Source organism: Pongo abelii, chromosome 3 (genome assembly GCF_028885655.2).
Source record: "Pongo abelii isolate AG06213 chromosome 3, NHGRI_mPonAbe1-v2.0_pri, whole genome shotgun sequence".
NCBI lineage: Eukaryota > Metazoa > Chordata > Mammalia > Primates > Hominidae > Pongo > Pongo abelii.
The window spans coordinates 155,417,252-155,436,355 of record NC_071988.2 but is presented as its reverse complement, the minus strand read 5'-3'; the positions used below and the strand labels follow the sequence as shown (position 1 = coordinate 155,436,355).

At 32.3% G+C, this 19,104-nt stretch overlaps 1 long non-coding RNA gene across 1 annotated transcript in view; it reads right to left on the bottom strand.

Annotated features, from left to right (window-relative positions):
- Positions 1–19,104, bottom strand: part of LOC129059081 (uncharacterized) — a 101,211-nt gene that overhangs the window by 22,052 nt on the left and 60,055 nt on the right. Inside the window, exon 4 of the long non-coding RNA XR_008524768.1 lies at positions 15,806–15,906. This is a non-coding gene — a long non-coding RNA (uncharacterized LOC129059081). The remainder of the gene's footprint in view (positions 1–15,805; positions 15,907–19,104) is intronic.

Sequence of the window (19,104 nt, the reverse complement as noted above, 5' to 3'; positions counted from 1 at the left end):
GGATACACAATCCATATACAAAAATCAGTAGTATTCCTATACACCAACAGCATCCAAACTGAGAGCCAAATCAAGAATGCAATACCATTCACAATAGCCACAAAAATAATAAAATATCTAGAAAATATGGCTAACCAGTGAGGTGAAAGACCTCTACTAAGAGAATTACAAAACACTGCTCATAGAAATCAGAGATGACACAAACAAATAGAAAAACATCCTATGCTGATGGATAGGGAGAATCAATGTTTTTAAAATGGCCATATTGTCCAAAGCAATTTACAGATTCCATGCTATTCCTATGAAACTACTAGGGACATTCTTCACAGAACTAGACAAAGTATTTTAAAATTCAGGTTAAACCAAAAAAGAGCTCAAATAGCTAAGACAATCCTAAGCAAAAAGAACAAAGCTGGAGGCATCACATTACCCGACTTCAAACTATACTAAAAGGCTACAATAATCAACACAGCATGGCATGGTACAAAAACAGACATATAGAGCAATATAACAGAATAGAGAGTCCAGAAATAATGCTACACACCTACAATTATCTGATCTTCAACAAAGTTGACAAAAACAAGCAATGTAGAAATGACTCCCTATTCAATAAATCGTGCTGGGATAACTGGCTAACTATGAAGAAGATTGGAATGGGATGCCTCCCTTAAACCATAGACAAAAATGAACTTGAGATGGATTAAAGACTTTAATGTACAACCTCAAACTATAAAAACCCTGAAAGATAACCTAGAAAATAACATTTGAGACATAGAACTGAGAATTATTTCATGATGAAGAACCCAAAGGTAATTGTAACCTAAACAAAAATTGAGAAATAGAAACTTATTTAACTAAAGAGCTTCTGCACAGCCAAAGAAACTATCAACAAAGTAAACAGACAATCTACAGAATGGGAGAAAATATTTACAAACTATTCATCTGATGAAGTTCTAATATCCAGAATCTATAAGAAACTTAAATCAACACACATAAATAAACAACCACATTAAAAAGAGGGCAAAGGACATGAACAGAAACTTTTCAAAAGAAGACGTACACGTGGCTGAGAAACAAATAAAAATATGCTCATTATCACTAATCATCAGAGAAATGCAAATGAAAACCACAGTGAGATACAATCTCACACCTGTCAGAATGGCTATTTTAAAAAATAGAAAAATAACAGATGCTGGTGAGTTTGTAGAGAAAAGTGAACACTTAATACTGCTGGGGGGAATGTAAATTATTTTAGCTGTTGTGGAAAGCATTTTGGTGATTTCTCAAAGAACTCAAAGCAGAATTACCATTCAACCAAGCAATTCTGCCCTCTGATATGTACCCAAAGGAATATAAGTCGTTCTACAATAAAGACATATGCGTAGAGACACATGCACACATACGTTCTCTGCAGCACTATTCACTATAGCAGAGACATGAAAACAGCCTAAATGCCCATCAAAAGACTGACCAGATTTTTAAAAATGTGGTGCATATACATCGTGGAATAATATGCAGACATAAAAAAAGAACAAGATCTTTGTAGCAACATGGATGGAGCTAGAGGACATTATTCTAAGCAAACTAACACAGGAACAGAAAACCAAATATCACACGTTCTCATGTATAAGTGGGAGGTATACATTGAGTACATATGGACACAAAATAGAGAATAATAGGGGCCTACTTCAGGGTGAAGGTTAGGAGGAGGGTGAAGATTAAAAAAAACTCCCTATTGGGTACTATGCCTATTACCTGGGTGGCAAAATAATTTGTACACCAAACCCCTGTGGCATGCAATTTACCTATGTAACAATCCTGTATATGTATCCTTAAACCTAAAAGTTGAAAAAAAAAATATGTTCACAAAAATCATTGTAATTACTAATAGCTGTAATGTGCTTAACACAAAGAATGGCACCAAAATAAGCAATCAATAAATGTTAATTGTTTTGGTTGTTGCTCTTATTATCAAACTGATTAATTCCCAGGTCCCTGGGAATATGACTATTCTTCATAGTTTTCATTTCTTCTTGTCTTTTCTTTCTACCTATAATCTCCTGTCAATAAGTTCACCCCCATGGCATCAACAACCCATGCTGATTTTTCACTCAGACATCTGCTCTTTTCCATTCCATGAATTCAAACACCTAAAAGCAACTCACATTTAACATAACTAGTATTTATAATTTAACTCAAAATTCCTCCTTACAAGTCCCATCATCCTTCTGGAAGACTAACTAATAACCCTTTCCTCTCCCTTCCATTTGAATTGCATTGAATTTTTCAGAAATATCAAACAATTTGCAGTTTATTTTTGATTCCAAACTTTTAAATTAGCTACACCACATGGCTGGGAAAAAAATAATGTCTTCATTTGTTTCACCAGGAGCATTTCTACATTTTTCCTTATATTCTTCTATGTGCCCACAGATGTGTGGACACATTCCCATCCTAATACATTTAAAAATTTATATTTTAAGTGGTTACCCAATAACTGTCTAGTAACCAGATATTAACCTGCCTGTATCTGAAACTTGAGCACCAAGATCCAAATTATGCTTCCAAAAATACTTCTTAAGAAGTGGATGAAAAACATGGAGCTGATCATCAGCACTGATAAAATGTTATACTTCTTAGACAACATCAAAGAAGAAAGGATTTGCACATCTGCCTTATGACATTATAATTAGTAGCTATGCATAAAATTACGCATAATTGTGGTATGACATTAGACATTAAAGATGGGGACATGAATATGTCTTTATTGGAGGTTATTAAGCCTCATTATGCATGGCTCATGCAATCCCAAATCCAGCTTTCACTTTTCCATACCAACTAAAGCTCCTTTTTCTCCCCCAAGCTGGCTGTATGCCCAGGTTATCAGATATATTTCTCAAACTTTCTTGGATAACTAGAGTTATCCAAGTGAAACAGTTCTAGCCCACTAAACAAAAGTTTAAGGTTTCTGAGAATATTTTGCTTTTCACCACTTCTGGCTTGTTGCTTCTTTTTTTCTTTTTTTCTAAGTGGCATATAGAAAAAAAGGATGAAATAGTTGAACTGTCTTTATGTACATTTCACAGTTGTGATACACCTATTAAAACTATAGTAGCTGAAAGACAGAAGATGAATGGGATATTAAGACATGTCCCAGCCTTGGGTCACCTACCTTCAAACCTGGTAAGTGAAAAAAAAATCCACTTTTGATTAAGCCACTGTAGTCAGTGGTTTGTTATATATGTAGCTGAATAGACCCTTTAAAAATTCAAAATATTATAAACTGAATTAACTCACTTTGGCAATTTTTCAAAATATTTGGAGATATTAAATGTGGAGACTGTATTTTCTATGTTTATTAGAAATTAAGCAAATTCTAATATAAGTAATAAAAACTAAAGTTTGTTTTATATATTATATATTATATTTAGCATGCTTGAAAACAAACTAAATTCACAATCCCTTCTTAAGTAAAAGATCAAATTTAAATCTTGCAAAATTAAATTAGAAACATCCTTTATTTTTGAAGTAGTTGTAAAATTCCCTAATAAACAGGAAGATATATCTTACTAGGTACAACTATTGTCTTTTCCAAATGCCTGCTTAAGTCTCCATAGTTTTAAACATTTCTTGTATACAAAACATATTTCTCTGTTTTGGTAATTTCAAAAAAATATAAACTAGTTATCAAAAATCCAAATAATTCCATCATGAAACTATATAGATTTTTGTACATTTTTAATTAAAAATATAAGTACAGAAATGTATAACATATACATATTTCTGTTGATATTCATAATTATATGCATCTTGTTTAAGCGTTATGTTTCAAAATTATTTCTCCCTTTAAAGATTTGATAACTTTCTAGCCACCAAGGTTTAGTATTTTATATCTACTTCCTTGTTCTCATCATGTTCAAATGCCTGACATCTTTCTCAGAATCCTTTCATCCCCTTATCAACTTATTAAAGCAATTCTGAGATTTTTTCTCTTTTGAGCCCAACAGCTTTAGTATAACAAAATTTACCTTTGCATTCATACCTTACATTAGCATTCATACCTTACATTAATCTATACTTGAATTTTTTTTTTTGCACATTCTTTTACTATACTTTCTTGTTGCCTAGATACTCCTTTAAGACAGGTCTCATATGCCTTTCTTTATTTTCCATCTTCTAGGTAAAAATATACTGTAAACTTAAAACATATATAAAAGTGAATTTTAGATTCTAGAGAAAACGAACATCCATATAAAGGAAACATAGATGTTGAGATTGAGAATCACCTTTTTTCTGATAATAGCATTATTCCCAAAAGGGTGCAGAACAAAGGGTTTTCCCCAGGCTTTAAACAGAATTTGTAGTTTTCTCTTGCTGGATAAAAAAATCACTACAAATTTAGCAGCTGGATGCAGCACTCATTTATTATCTCATAATTGTATATGTAAAACATCCATGTAGAGCATGGCACAACTGTGTACTCTGCTTAGAGTATCATTCAGCTGGAATCAAAATGTCAACAAAGCTGTGTCCCTTTTAGCAGGTTCTGGATCCACAGCCAAGGTCATTTAGGTTGCTGGCTGAATTCAGCTTCTGCTTGTGTTCGTAGGTCCCCATTTTAATGCCAGTGGTTAGGTAGAGTCCAACCTTTGCTCCTACCAGCTGCCACATTTCTTCTCATGCTTCATCTGCGGCCCATGTCCAGAAGGTTACATCTCTTTCATACTTGTAATCACCGTGACTTCTTTTGCTACACCTCTTTTGACTCCAGCCAGAGAAAATGCTCAGTTTTAAAACGCTCATGTGATTAGATTGGGGTCACATAGATAATCCAAGATATTCTCCTTATATGAAAGTCCATAACCTTAGTTATATCTTTTAAATCCCTTTTAAAGTGTAAGGTAACATAATCACAATTTCCAAGGATTAAAATTCGACATGCGCATGGTGACGGGGGGCAGTGGGGGACATTATTCAGCCTATCATTCTCACCCATGAGAAATATCTGACCACCAGAAACACACCAGTAGTTAAATAAATTGGGTTTATCATGCTTTGCAGTGACAGAGAACACATACTGTGATGAACCAAGGGGTGTCTAAGTAAGAAAGTGTTAGAAAGAAGCTATTATAGGATTTAGGGGCTGTTGTATAAATTTGGGGAGAGTCTAGAAAAGCAAGGGTTTACTCTAGATTGGATGCTATCAGAAAGAGGGGACAATTCTGTGATAGGTCATCACAATAATTCTTATGCACAGAAATGGGAGACTAGAACAAGAACTAAGTTGTAATTAGTTAAGAAATAGCAGTCGGGGCCAGGCACAGTGGTTCACACCTGTAATCCCAGCATTTTGGGAGGCAGAGGGAGCGGATTACCTGAGGTCGGGAGTTCGAGACCAGCCTGATCAACATGGAGAAAACCTGTCTGTACTAAAACCATAAAAATTAGCTGGGTGCATGCCTGTAATCCCAGCTATTTGGGAGGCTGAGGCAGGAGAATCGCTTGAACCCAAGAGGCATAGGTTGCGGTGAGCCAAGATCACGCCCTTGCACTCCAGCCTGGGCAACAAGAGTGAAACCCTGTCTCAAAAAAAGAAAAAAAAAAAAAAAAAGAAATAGCAGTCATTCATTTTGCCAAGGAGGGGGTGGTATTTTTAATTTTGGAGGGTTTATGATAATCTTGTTTTCATGGTTACATGAAAATACGCAATGGCCCCTATTTGTCTCATTTTATCCTTGTGTCAGAGCCAAGTTGCCTGAGGCTGATGCTGTGTGAGGTAGTTTATATGAAATACAAAAATAGGATGGCTAAAATATAAGTGCCAGTCCATCTACCGAATATCAGGGGCTATTGCTTTTTATTTTTTATTTTTTTGTACCTTTCTTAATTCTGCTGTGGGGAATATCCACTCCTTATGTACCCAGGGATTTCTTGAGACGTGGTATTGAACAGTGATCCAATTAGTTTTGTACATGGTCCAAGCCAAACGATTGCCTAGAACTGTTCCCTGTTAAGCCAGTATCTGAATGGACAGTCTAATTTCATTTAGAAACTCTTTAAACATAATGCTAGTGTTGGCCAATCAACCAAATGTCTGCTGAGGAAAATACTTTGCATGGATAATTCCTAAAAATAATTCAAGAATATTTAATCCAGTCTCAATTGCAGAAGTACTGGACCATTTAATCTATATTTTTGCACCGACTTTCACAAAAATTGTTACACTATTGATAAAGGATGTATTGATATCCATCATCTTCTAATCAATTACCTTAAAATATCCATAGATACATGTAGGCTAAATGTTAACGATGGAAACATTCACTCATAATAGAATAAAGAACTTAAAGGGTTTTCTTCCTATTGTAAGGAATATTATATTACATATATATTGAAAATTGTGTGTATGCCAGATCTCATTTAAATGGCAATTGGCAGAGTATATGATCTCTTGCCATCACAAAATCATCATTGTTATCATTTCAATTATTGAAAGGAAAGTGTAATGAGATTTAAAGTATGCATATTTAATGTTAGAGAGGATGCTAAAGCAAATACCACAATTTTAAAATTATGTGAAGCCTGACTTCAAAGCATTCACAAATCTTCACTGAGATTCTAAATGATCACATAAGGAATTAAATGCAAAGTAATACTCTAAACATTCTTCAGGGGATGATATTTTGTTTTAATGTGTCCCATTGGGTAAGGAATTACTTTTAATGTAACAACAGGGGTAAAACAGTCGCAATGGAAGTCACTTAAAATTCTGTATATTTCTTCCTTGGTGGAGTAATCAAGGATTTAAGGTAACTGCTGAGGAAGATGGGAGGGAAAGTGTTTTTCTGGCTCTTGTTAACAATGAATTTTACTATAACGTGGGCCTGTAAATAAGAAAGTAAATCTTAAGAGCTTGAGGTTAAAACAGGTAATATTTAAATATTAGGTCTACAATTAAGATTAATTACAGGTTTTTCCACTTCTATTAACATGTTTCTGGCTTGCCAAAAGTCACAGCCAAAAAGGAAATGGGCTATAAAATCTATCTAAAGTGATATAAATGCTGCATCAATGACTGAGAGCCAAAATTAAGAACAAGGGTGATAACAACCTGCTAATGTGAGCATGTCAAGGAGTATAACAGACATCTAATCAAGAGAATGGACCCTCTGAATGTGATCATATTCTTCCTGATATTTTTCATATATTTCCCCACCTATCCAGAATATGGATGCCATCATTTCCACATGCAATGTCAATAATAAAAAGCAAATTTTAATAATTGTTAGTCTTATTCTCTGTTCTTTCCATTTGTATTGAATTATGATTCCTGGATTTTATATATTAAGTGCATATATACATATATGCTTTATATAAATGCTGTTTATATATAAAGTTTCATATATACATAACTTTTTAATATATATTTTTTATTATACTTTAAGTTCTAGGGTACATGTGCACAACATGCAGGTTTGTTACATATGTATACATGTGCCATGTTGGTGTGCTGCACCCATTAACTCGTCATTTATATTAATTATATCTCCTAATGCTATACCTCCCCCCTCCCCCCACCCCACAACAGGCCCCAGTGTGTGATGTTCCCCTTCCTGTGTCCATGTGTTCTCATTGATCAATTCCCACCTATGAGTGAGAACATGCGGTGTTTGTTTTTTTGTCCTTGCGATAGTTTGCTGAGAATGATGGTTTCCAGCTTCATCCATGTCCCTACAAAGGACATGAACTCACCATTTTTTATGGCTGCATAATATTCCGTGGTGTATATGTGCCACATTTTCTTAACCCAGTCTATCATTGTTGGACATTTGGATTGGTTCCATGTCTTTGCTATTGTGAATAGTGTTGCAATAAACATACGTGTGCATGTGTCTTTATAGAAGCATGATTTATAATCCTTTGGGTATATACCCAGTAATGGGATGGCTGGGTCAAATGGTATTTCTAGTTCTAGTCCTTGAGGAATCGCCACACTGCCTTCCACAATGGTTGAACTAGTTTACAGTCTCACCAACAGTGTAAAAGCATTCCTATTTCTCCACATCCTCTCTAGCACCTGTTGTTTCCTGCCTTTTTATGATCCCCATTCTAACTGGTGTGAGATGGTATCTCATTGTGGTTTTGATTTGCATTTCTCTGATGGCCAGTGATGATGAGCATTTTTTCATGTGTCTGTTGGCTGCATAAATGTCTTCTTTTGAGAAATGTCTGTTCATATCCTTTGCCCGCTTGTCGATGGGGTTGTTTGTTTTTTTCTTGTAAATTTGTTTGAGTTCTTTGCAGATTCTGGATATTAGCCCTTTGTCAGATGAGTAGATTGCAAAAATTTTTTCCCATTCTGTAGGTTGCCTGTTCACTCTGAGGGTAGTTTCTTTTGTTGTGCAGAAGCTCTTTAGTTTAATTAGATCCCATTTGTCAATTTTGGCTTTTGTTGCCATTGCTTTTGGTGTTTTAGACATGAAGTCCTTGCCCATGCCTATGTCCTGAATGGTATTGCCTAGGTTTTCTTCTAGGGTTTTTATGGTTTTAGGTCTAACATTTAAGTCTTTAATCCATCTTGAATTAATTTTTGTATAAGGTGTAAGGAAGGGATCTAGTTTCAGCTTTCTACATATGGCTAGCCAGTTTTCCCAGCACCATTTGTTAAATAGGGAATCCCTTCCCCATTTCTTGTTTTTGTCAGGTTTGTCAAAGATCAGATAGTTGTAGATGTTGGTATTATTTCTGAGGGCTGTGTTCTGTTCCATTGGTCAATATCTCTGTTTTGGTACCAGTACCATGCTGTTTTGGTTACTGTAGCCTTGTAGTTATGTATATAACTTTTAACTTTTTAAAACAAATGTGAAAGTAAATTTTATCTAAATTTTGTCAAAAATAGTTTTTTGTCTTTGTCAACTAGAATCTGAAGAATCTAGGATTGATGTAACATACATTTCCAACAGAGCTCAAATAATCTTGCTCTAGCTCTTAAAACAGCTATTAGTAAGCATTGAAGGGAATCCCTTCTACAGATATCTCTTCCTCCAATGTCAGCAATTAGAAGTCATTATATTTAATATGCATTAAAATATGAATGACCAATCATAGACATCTTCTAGACAATTTTTAAGTTTAACTTTCACCTGAGATCAGTCATCAAAAACTAGAAGTTTTGATATGAATAGCAGTGAATAGTGATCTTAGGGAAAAAAAGTGCAACTTTGGTGACATTTGTATTTCCTAGAACGGTTTAAGGGTACTCTGTCCAGTGGATTTAAGAATAATGTTAGAAAGGAACAAGGCTTGTTTTGAAATATAAGAGGGTAAATACTCTAAGCTACTTACATTGGCAGTAGCCAATATACTATTAATAATTGACTGTTTATTTATTGATGTTGATGTTTAGACATCAGAACTCTGAAAGACTTAAATCTCTGATTGCAAACAAATTAGTCTCCTTGAGCAAGGTTAACTCCATATACTTCAGCAGTTAAATTAGGTGTTTATTTGTCAAAGCCACTTCCTCCTTTGACATAAATTACTCTCAACTTTGAAATGAAAAGCAAAGTAAAAGACAAAAGTGAGCAGTAAAATTTATTTATATTCCAAGGAGCTGTTTTAAGCTTTACCTCAGAGTCACTCTGATTGGTGTTAAATTTCCCGGGGTGAATACTGATTACCCCAAACAAACAATTTCCTTATAGATGATGGGTACTAGAGGAAAAGCTCTTGAAGGGAAAAGAAAGACTTAAAAGGATTTAAGTAAAGACATCGAAAACTTTTGCAGTTTGTTTAGAAATCATGAGTAGAGCCAGTCTAATGAACCAACAGACAGAAGAGCATAGCAAACACAGGTGGGCCCTTGACCAAATCTTTGCATTAAAGAACTCTGGAGCTACCCTCCATTAGGACTCTCTCTCGTATAAACTAGTAAAATTTGCCTATTTTAAAAATATTTTCTAAAGAGTATTGCTATTTGTATCTGAAAGCATCCTAATCTAACTTGTTCCTCTTCACTATTATTATTTCTGAGGAACTTTATTAAATGCTGTTTATCTCGTCCACATAAATATGTACCCCAAAATTTTGAAAAATAAAATCATGAACAGAGAAGAGAAAAAATAATGAATTGCAAGTTATCAGGAAAGTCTTTAGGTATATAAGGCTTAAGGATTGTGTTTGATAGATTAGACTGTACAGAGAAAATGAAAGAATAAAGAAGATATATATGTGTCTGAAAACCCTGATTTGATAATTCCATGATAGTACATTTCAAGTATATTGCTTATATGTCAATATTGCCTATTTTTATGTACTAAAAGAATTATCAATGATCTCTATTACTCTTATTTGGTATTTCAAAGCTTCTAAAAGGTTGAGTTTTGTTTATTCCATAGGGTATAAAATATTTACTGTGTTACAAATTCTCATCTAGATTTTCACACTAATAATGATACTTATTTGATATTCAGAGCTTATTTGGTATTTGGTATTTCAAAGCTTCTAAAAGCTTGAAGTTTTGTTTATTCCATAGGGCATAAAACATTTATTGTGTTATAAATTATCATCTAGATTTTCACACTAATAATGATACTCTGTTTCAAATCAATGTTAATTAAAGCAAAAATATAATGCTAAGTACATTTTGTGAACACAGATACTAAACTCCATTGATTATATCACAGAAAAAAATCTCAGTAGTCATGAGAACACTAGAGAAGAAATAGAAAGATGCTCTATTTATGGATATTTTAGTAAGTTTTCAAAAGAAATAAAAATTTGAGAGATTTCAAAAAATCTGAGAAACCAGGCAACATATGATTTTAAGTTACATTTAAATTTCAGTTATTCAATTTTAGGATTCACTTTTTCTGGTTGTTTTTTCACTGTATATCAGCCCATATCTTAGTATTTTCATAGCTTAGCTTTATATTTATATATTATTAAAAATATTAAATTAACATATTTACAATGAACAGTTTTTAAATTAAGTTTATATTTGCTTGCATAAACATGTGCATTTGTGTTGTAGGACAGGTTTATACACTAGAACAAATCAGATTACATATAAAGTTAAAACAAGTAGTAATTTATGTAGACATGTCAATGAAAAACATTTCTTTTGTTGAGCTTTTATAATTAAGAGTGAATCCCCTTCTATTAACAATAAAATCAAGTTTAATTTTCAAAATTATAGCTATATTTTGTCACAAAATATAGTAACATAAGATATGGGTTGTTTAGTATAAGTTCACCCTAAATGTTATTAAATCAGATTCTAATTGCCAAATATTTCTTCTTCATCCAAAATTATCTTCTAAAAATCACTTAAAAATGTATAAATTTCAATATTATGTTGTATTTATTTATGAGTATTAATGGACTAATATTAATTCCAATCAGCTAACAACAATACATATTTAGTACAAATAAAATTAAGTTGAAAAAGCAAATACAGATGTAATCTCTAACTTAAAAGCAATTATATCATTCTTATGATTTACCATATGATTAATGAAACTCAAGAAACGTGAATATTTTGAACATTACTATATCAATATTAATTATCAACTGCAATTAAAAACCTTCCTGATTAATATTTGCAGTTATTACTTGTATAGATTCTTTTGATATTTTCTTCTGTGTGTCACAGTACACTTAATTCCCACACTTTTATCCTAATGTGTTATTTTAATTGTTATAGATATATTCAGATTTACTTTGAGGCAACACAACACCATAAAAAATTAAAAATCTGTAAAGTATTGATTATTTTTCTAGCACCACTAGATCATTTAAAAAACTGTAGTTACATGTTAGGTCAATTTCGTATCTTACATATAATAAATATAGACAAATACATATTGACATATAAACAGGAGGGCTTATGGTAATATATATATTTCCATAATATAATAAAAATTGTAATAATACTTAAAAGTACTGCACTATACAGAATATTATAATTATGAACAATACAATTTACTCTGTCCTAAACTGTTAAATTTTCTCACTTGTTAATTGTTAAATAATATTTTTATTTCCAATTGATGTTAATATACTGCCACATTTTCTTCCATTTATATGTTTTGGAAATGTATCTATGTTGATACTGGTAGTTTAAATTTAATTATTTAAAAATATATAGAACATTTTATTTAAAAAAATTATCAATTTTATTTGCTTTGTCTTATTGACCACTGGGTATTTTAATATTCTTCTCTTTTAGAAATTATACAATAAATATTTTTAAACATGGATAATCATTCCCTTACACAAGAGTTTCTTTATGATTTATATTCAGAAGTGAGATTCTGTGGTTTAGGTTATGGGTGTATTTTTGAATATTGAGGAAAAAACTATCAAATCTGTTACTTTTTCATACATGTGCCTTCATTAAAAAAAGTATTGTATATATTCCAAGTATAGCACATGATGTTTAGTATACATAGGTATCGTAAGATAATTACTTCAGGAAAGCAAATTAACATATCCATAGTCATTTGTAGCTACTGCTTTTTTGTTTGTCAGTGGTAAGAGCACCTAAAATCTATTTACTAGGCAATATTTTCATAAGCAACTAAGGACTATTAACTATAGTCTCCTGCAGTACATTGGCTCTCTAGACTTACTCATCCTGTGTAACTCCAAGTTTGTTCTTTTTTACCTACATTTCTCCCTTTCCTGCTTCTCCCTGCCCCTAGAAACTACCATTCTATTGTTTCTATGTATTTGACATTTTTTTAGATGTCACATACAAGTGAGATCATGAGTATTTTTCTTTCTTTGTCTGACTTATTTCACTTAGAATAATGTCTAAAGGTTCTTTCGTGTTTTGTAAATGGCTAATATTGCCTTGTATATCAAATTCACAATTTCTTTATCCATGCATCCATTGATGACCAATTAGGTTTCCATAAAGTGTTGATTATGTTGCTATTATCACTGGCTATTGTGAATAATATTGCAGTGAACATGCTAGTGCAAATATCTCTATGAAGCGCTGATTTCATTTCCTTTGGCTATGTACCCAGCAGAGGCTTTGTTGGGTTATATGGCAGCTCCATTTATAACTTCTTGAGGAACCTCCATACTGTTTTTTGTAATGACTGAATTTCAACAATGTGCAAGGGTTCCCTTTCCTCCACACCCTCACCAACACTTATTATCTTTTGTTTCTTTCATAGTAGCCATTTTAATAGTTGTAAGGTGATACCTCATTGTGGTTTTAATTTGCATTTCTCTGATGATTAGTGCTATTGAGCACATTTTCATATATCTGTTGGTGATTTGTATGTCTTCTTTGGAAAAATGTCTTTTCAGTTTCTTTGCCCATTTCTTAGTTTGGGTTATTATTTTTGTGCTGTTGAGTTTTGTGAGTTATGTGTACATTTTGGATATTAACTCCTTATCAGAGATACAGTTTGCAAATATTTTCTTCCAATCGATAGGCTGCCTTTTCATTTTGATGATTGTTTTCTCTGCTGTGTATAAGCTTTTTTTACTCACATTCTCACAGAGTATAAGTTTTAATTATCAAAAATATTTCTCACACTCAAAGAAAATTTGAGGAAAATTTCGATTATGCCTACATGTAAAAATCCTAGATTAATATTTCTAAACTGAATCCCTTTAATCTTGCATACTCTCTTTATATTGAAGCAAAAATTAGATTGAGCTAAAATTCATAAAACATTATTATTTATTTCCTTCATAACATTATGGATATCGCTTCCCTGAATTCTGATATTTAGTGTTCCTATGGAGAAATATGGGATCAAGCTACTAACACTTTTGTTCCCTCCCTCTATCAATGATATAAACATGGGTTGAAGATGGGTTTTTGTATTGTAATGTTTGCATCTTTTTTACAAAACTTCCTTTCTCTGATTGTTTTCTTTTCAATTTTATTTTTTTCTCTCTCTGTCTTGGAACTATTCATTTTGTGCATGCTGGAACTCCTTTGTTTGCATTCTAGTTCTACAATTTTATTTTTATTTTTATTCATATCTTCTGGTCTTTCTCCAATATTTAGCATGGTTTTCAATAGATATTTTACACATTAAGTTGGTTTCTTTTGGCTTTCAATGTTATGTTAACATGTATACTAATACTCTTTTTATTATTCTCTTTTATTTCTTTACTAAGCTCTGTCAACTTGTATATTTTTTCTTTAAAAACAAGCCTCATCATTGAGCCATTGCTATTTTCTATACTGTTTTGCTTAGTAGTACTATGCTATTCATAATTTTTTTGAGTTATTGGAATTACTAGTTTCTTTAAAAACTCTTTCTGTTATATAAGTTCTTTAACTTTTGTACAGTATACATAATTATATCTTGGAGAATATTACTTTAATGTAAATACAGTCAGCAATTTCCTGAAAAGATTTTTTAAAGAGTGTTAAAGAGGAAAAGAGCTGAGAAGTGCCCACAAAAGATTTCTGTTTGCTGTTTGAAATGCATTCCCATTAAATGTGTTATCGCCTTAGCTTAGCAAGAGGACATTTCGAAAGTTGGTGTCGCTCACAGGAAAGCACTAGATTGCTTTGTTTTTCCTGGATGTCTCTGCGTGGCCTTCTTTTTTTTTTAATTTAAATTTTTGGCAGGCATACTAGGATGACAGAAAGTACGTTTAAGAATGGTGTATGCTTTTGCTTTGTCTTCTTTTCTCTATCATGTTATATTTTATAATCTGACCAGAATCATAAGACACCCCATTCTAATCAGTGGAATTGAAGATGGACTTTCTATGAATAATGATGATTTCTAAAATTATGTGCATCTTGTTGTTTTTAAATTATTTTCATATTTGTGTACTTCGTTTTGTTTTGACCCTTCTTTTTATATTTTGTTGTAACTATCTCAGGATTAGGAAAATATCTCTATAGCTTAGAGTCTCTTTAGCTGTTTATATGTTTTAGGGATGTTTTTCTTTCAGACTTTTTGTGTCTTTTTTATGAGTTTCAAGAGAGATAGATAAAGTAAACATTATTTTAGACAACTATGTTTCATAGAAGTTTCAAATACCAACTTTGAAAATATGTCTTTCCTAAATCCTTGCATTGAGATAGTAGCCTGTAATAAAGCAATGAAGGAAAAATTACTTATATATGCACATGTGTGCATGCACACACACACACACAGGAAACAGTGCTATCATACAGTGGCTGTATGCAATAACACTATTACCATGTCTTCCTCAAGATGGAAAGTTCTAATCAAGTTTAATGCCATTGTATATCTTATTAACAAAATAAATTACAATGTGTGGTTGATGCCTAAAGCTGTAACTAAAGTCGTTAAATGAAGTAAGAATTAAACATAAAACATTCAATAGGAAAATACATGCAGCCATCGATTCTGAAGCTATGTGCTTATACATTTACTTTCCATTTTCAATAGCACAAGCTATATGTGACTGTTACTTGCTCTTTCTTCCATGCGTCCACAAAGGTAGACAAGTATAAATTACTCTTACTCCAAGAGGAGTAGGCAAATTTACTTCAGGTATTTCAAACTTGGCATATTAGTTTTACATAGTTGAACCATATAAATCAGGAGATATACTTACTGTAGCATTCTGGATTCAAGTGTATATACATATCCTCATACCAAAAAAATAATTAACCTCTCTTTAACTACTTTGGCGTATCTACTTTATTTTCTAAGTCTCTCTGTTCTCTCTATATTTTTAATAATCAATATCTAGCTCATAGACTATCATTTTAAATGTGATGAACTCAATTACCTTATCACATTGTCCATACAACAGACCTATCTAGGTCAAGGGCAGTGGCTCATACCTGTAATCCCATTGCTTTAGAAGGCCAAAGTGGGAGGATCATTTGAGGCCAGTAATTCAAGACGAGCCTGGGTAACACAGCAAGACTCTAAGACTACATCTCTACAAAAGAAAAAGAAAAAAAAAAAAAATTAGCTGGACTTGGTGGTGTGCACCTGTAGTCTCAGCTACTAGGGAGGCTGAGGTTGGAGGTCTTGAGTCCAGGAATTCAAGGTTACAGGGAGCCACTGCACTTCAGCCTGGAAGACAAGTGTGAGATCCTGTCTTACACACCCACAAAACAAAAAACAAAGAAACAAAAAAACACAATCTTAAATAAAAATACTTACAGAATGCAAGTCTACCTTGTTAGAGGATATTTGATTATGCAGACTGGTTCCTTTTTAAATTCATGACCACTAAATTCAACAGACTGTGAACGATGTTCCAGATCCATCTATGTTGCTCTTATTTTCCCTTCCTTCCTTTTCTTTCTTTCCTTTTCGTTCCCTCCTTCTCTCCCCACTTCCTTCCTTCCTCCCTCCCTTCTCTCCTTCCTCACTTCCTTTCTCTCCTTTTCTTTTCTTTGCTATGATTATTTCAAAACATCTCCCATATTTACCTAAAACTCCCCTTTGAGAAAATAACTCACTTTCCACTCCAAAAGAAATTATGAGCAATAACATAGTAATCCCCTCAAATTCTACCTCTGAGCAAGATATTTACTTGCACATGCACATTTGTTATTTTTATTTATTACAATATATAATATTATTCTCTTTCTTGTCAGACGAATTTTTTATCCCTAGGTTGTAATTTTCATCTTTGCTTTCTTCTGAAGAACTTCACTTTGACAATGATTCCTCTCTTCTCTATCTTAGTCTCATGCTTTCTAATGACTCATTCTCATAGGCTTTTACACATTCTCTGATCTATTTAAAAAAAAAAAACCTAAAAAACAAAAAACAACCCTATGAAAAGTCCTGAGCCATGGAGATACTTACACATGTATAAATTTTCTCAGAACTATCCATTTATTTGTGTCACAGGCAGGTCAAGATCTACATTTGTAAAACAGAAATAGTTGATACTTTTTTTTATATCTAGTCCTACCCCATTCCTTCTTTTCTATTTCCTGTCTTAGTGAAAGTCATGATCATCCAGGCAAATGGGTAAGAGATAGATGTCGTTTGGTATGATATATACATATTTTATAAAATTACATGTAAGTATGAGGTGATAATTTCTGGAGTTGAAGGGATGATTTTTAGGTTAAAAAGAAATATATCAAATTAGAAAAAAAAATTACCAGGCTATTTATAAAAAAGGACATTTTCACATGTACAAGTTATTTTACAATTTAACATAATATAAATGCAAAGGCTGAAGACATTTTTCTCTGTGAAGGATTATTTGCATATGTAATTTTAAAATATTATAAATTATATTTAAATTCGAATAATATATATGCTATTTTATACATAATTTTAAAATTCTAGAGTCTTTTTTATTATTTTTCGATATTGTAAAATGTGGAAAAATGGCAAGGAAAAAGGTAGCCAAAAGTAAAATTAGCCAAAATGTTAGTTTACAGCAAATATAAACACATCAATTTATAAAAAATTCCAAGTTCAAATATGGACATCACATGAAAAAGATAAGCTTATACATCTACCTTGTAACATAGGAATTTATATATGTCAGTCTTAAAAATATGCTTATAGAGGAGAAGCATAACTTTCCTTTGGGGCTGATTATTTTTAAACCGTATACTCTAGATGAATATTCCTCATACTTATGATTCTCCTATTGTTAGGAGAGTGGTGTTGTAATTACCCATAGAAAAGGTGCTGAGTTAGCAGATTGATCAGTATGCCAAAGAAAAAGTATTACAAGGATTTGACAGAGTATGGGGAGCAATATGCTTTTTTTAAGCACTAAGTAACTTTAATAAATCTGAGTAAAAATTTAAGACCTGAGGCTAGCTTGCAACTGGGTAAGTGATCAATTTAAAAATCAACTCAAATTTGATATAGTCAATACTGACAGCATCAACCTAAAACAGCTGCCTCACTGCTGATGAAATAAACAAATTAATGTGGTTTCCAATGCAAAGCAATTCATTATTTCCAGAAGACTTTGAAATCAATGTTTGAAGCTGCACATATTTTCAAAGTAAGGGAGTTTAAATAGGAACTCATAAATAACACCAAGCCAACAAAAGTAATTTTGCCCTTAGTGTATAGACATTCACAGGCTTGTGTTTTATGTTTGTTGGTTTGCTTGAGTGTTTGGGATAATACATTGATTACCATCATACATATGCCTTGCATTTCTAAACACATTCAAAATGTTAAAAACTTCTAGAAAAGCAGGCAATGAAAATTTAGTTAGTCCATAAGTTAGAGTCAACCAGACATTATTGACTGTTCTAATATGTATAGGAATATAAAAATGAATTAAACCCATTCCTTGCCTTGAATAATGTAATGACTGAAGACATATGTTACCAATAATTACAATAATAAGTAACAATTTCACATAGCAATTGGCTTGAAGGACAGAAAACAGTTTCTTAGGGGAAAAACTACAGAAATGCATTTCAGAAAAATGAGAACATTTAAAAACATGCAAAGTTGTATAGACATGATTGAAAATGGCATATTTAGGAAATAATAAATAGTTATGGGTGGCCAAAGGGCGGGATGTGGCCATTCTGACAGAAAAGACTCTAAAATAGTTGAGAAAACTCATGAAGACACTTGTACAACTTCACTCCATAGGGAATCATGAGATAGAGAGTAAAAACACGATCCAGTTTTTATTTTAGAGAAATAACAACAGTGAAGATTATTTGGAGACTCAGGCTATATATGCAAGGCGATTATTATGAATAGACAAGACAAAAAATCCTAAGGATTTTCACTAAATCTCGGGGTTTTGAGTTAGAAAGGAAAAGGGATTTTTAACAAATATTAAAGGCACTTCTCCTGTCGTTGATATACTTTTTTTGTGTTTTCGGCATGCTGCGTTTAAACCAGTAAAAAATGTAGACTGAAACAAACTTAAATGAAATATATTCTTTAAGTCGTATATCATAAAGGTTCTTTCAAACAAACTGCTCTTTAAGTGTATCAATCATTGAGGCAGATGTGTCATTGGTGTAAATTATTTTTGTAATCTATTTTTATTTGGCCTAATTCCTTGTAAATCTTTATATAAAGGTAAATATTTAACAGACAGCAGTGCTTTTTATCAAGTTTGCTTTTTCTGGGCATCAGAATCTTATATGAAGTTGTAGCAAAATAAAAGAGGTTACAG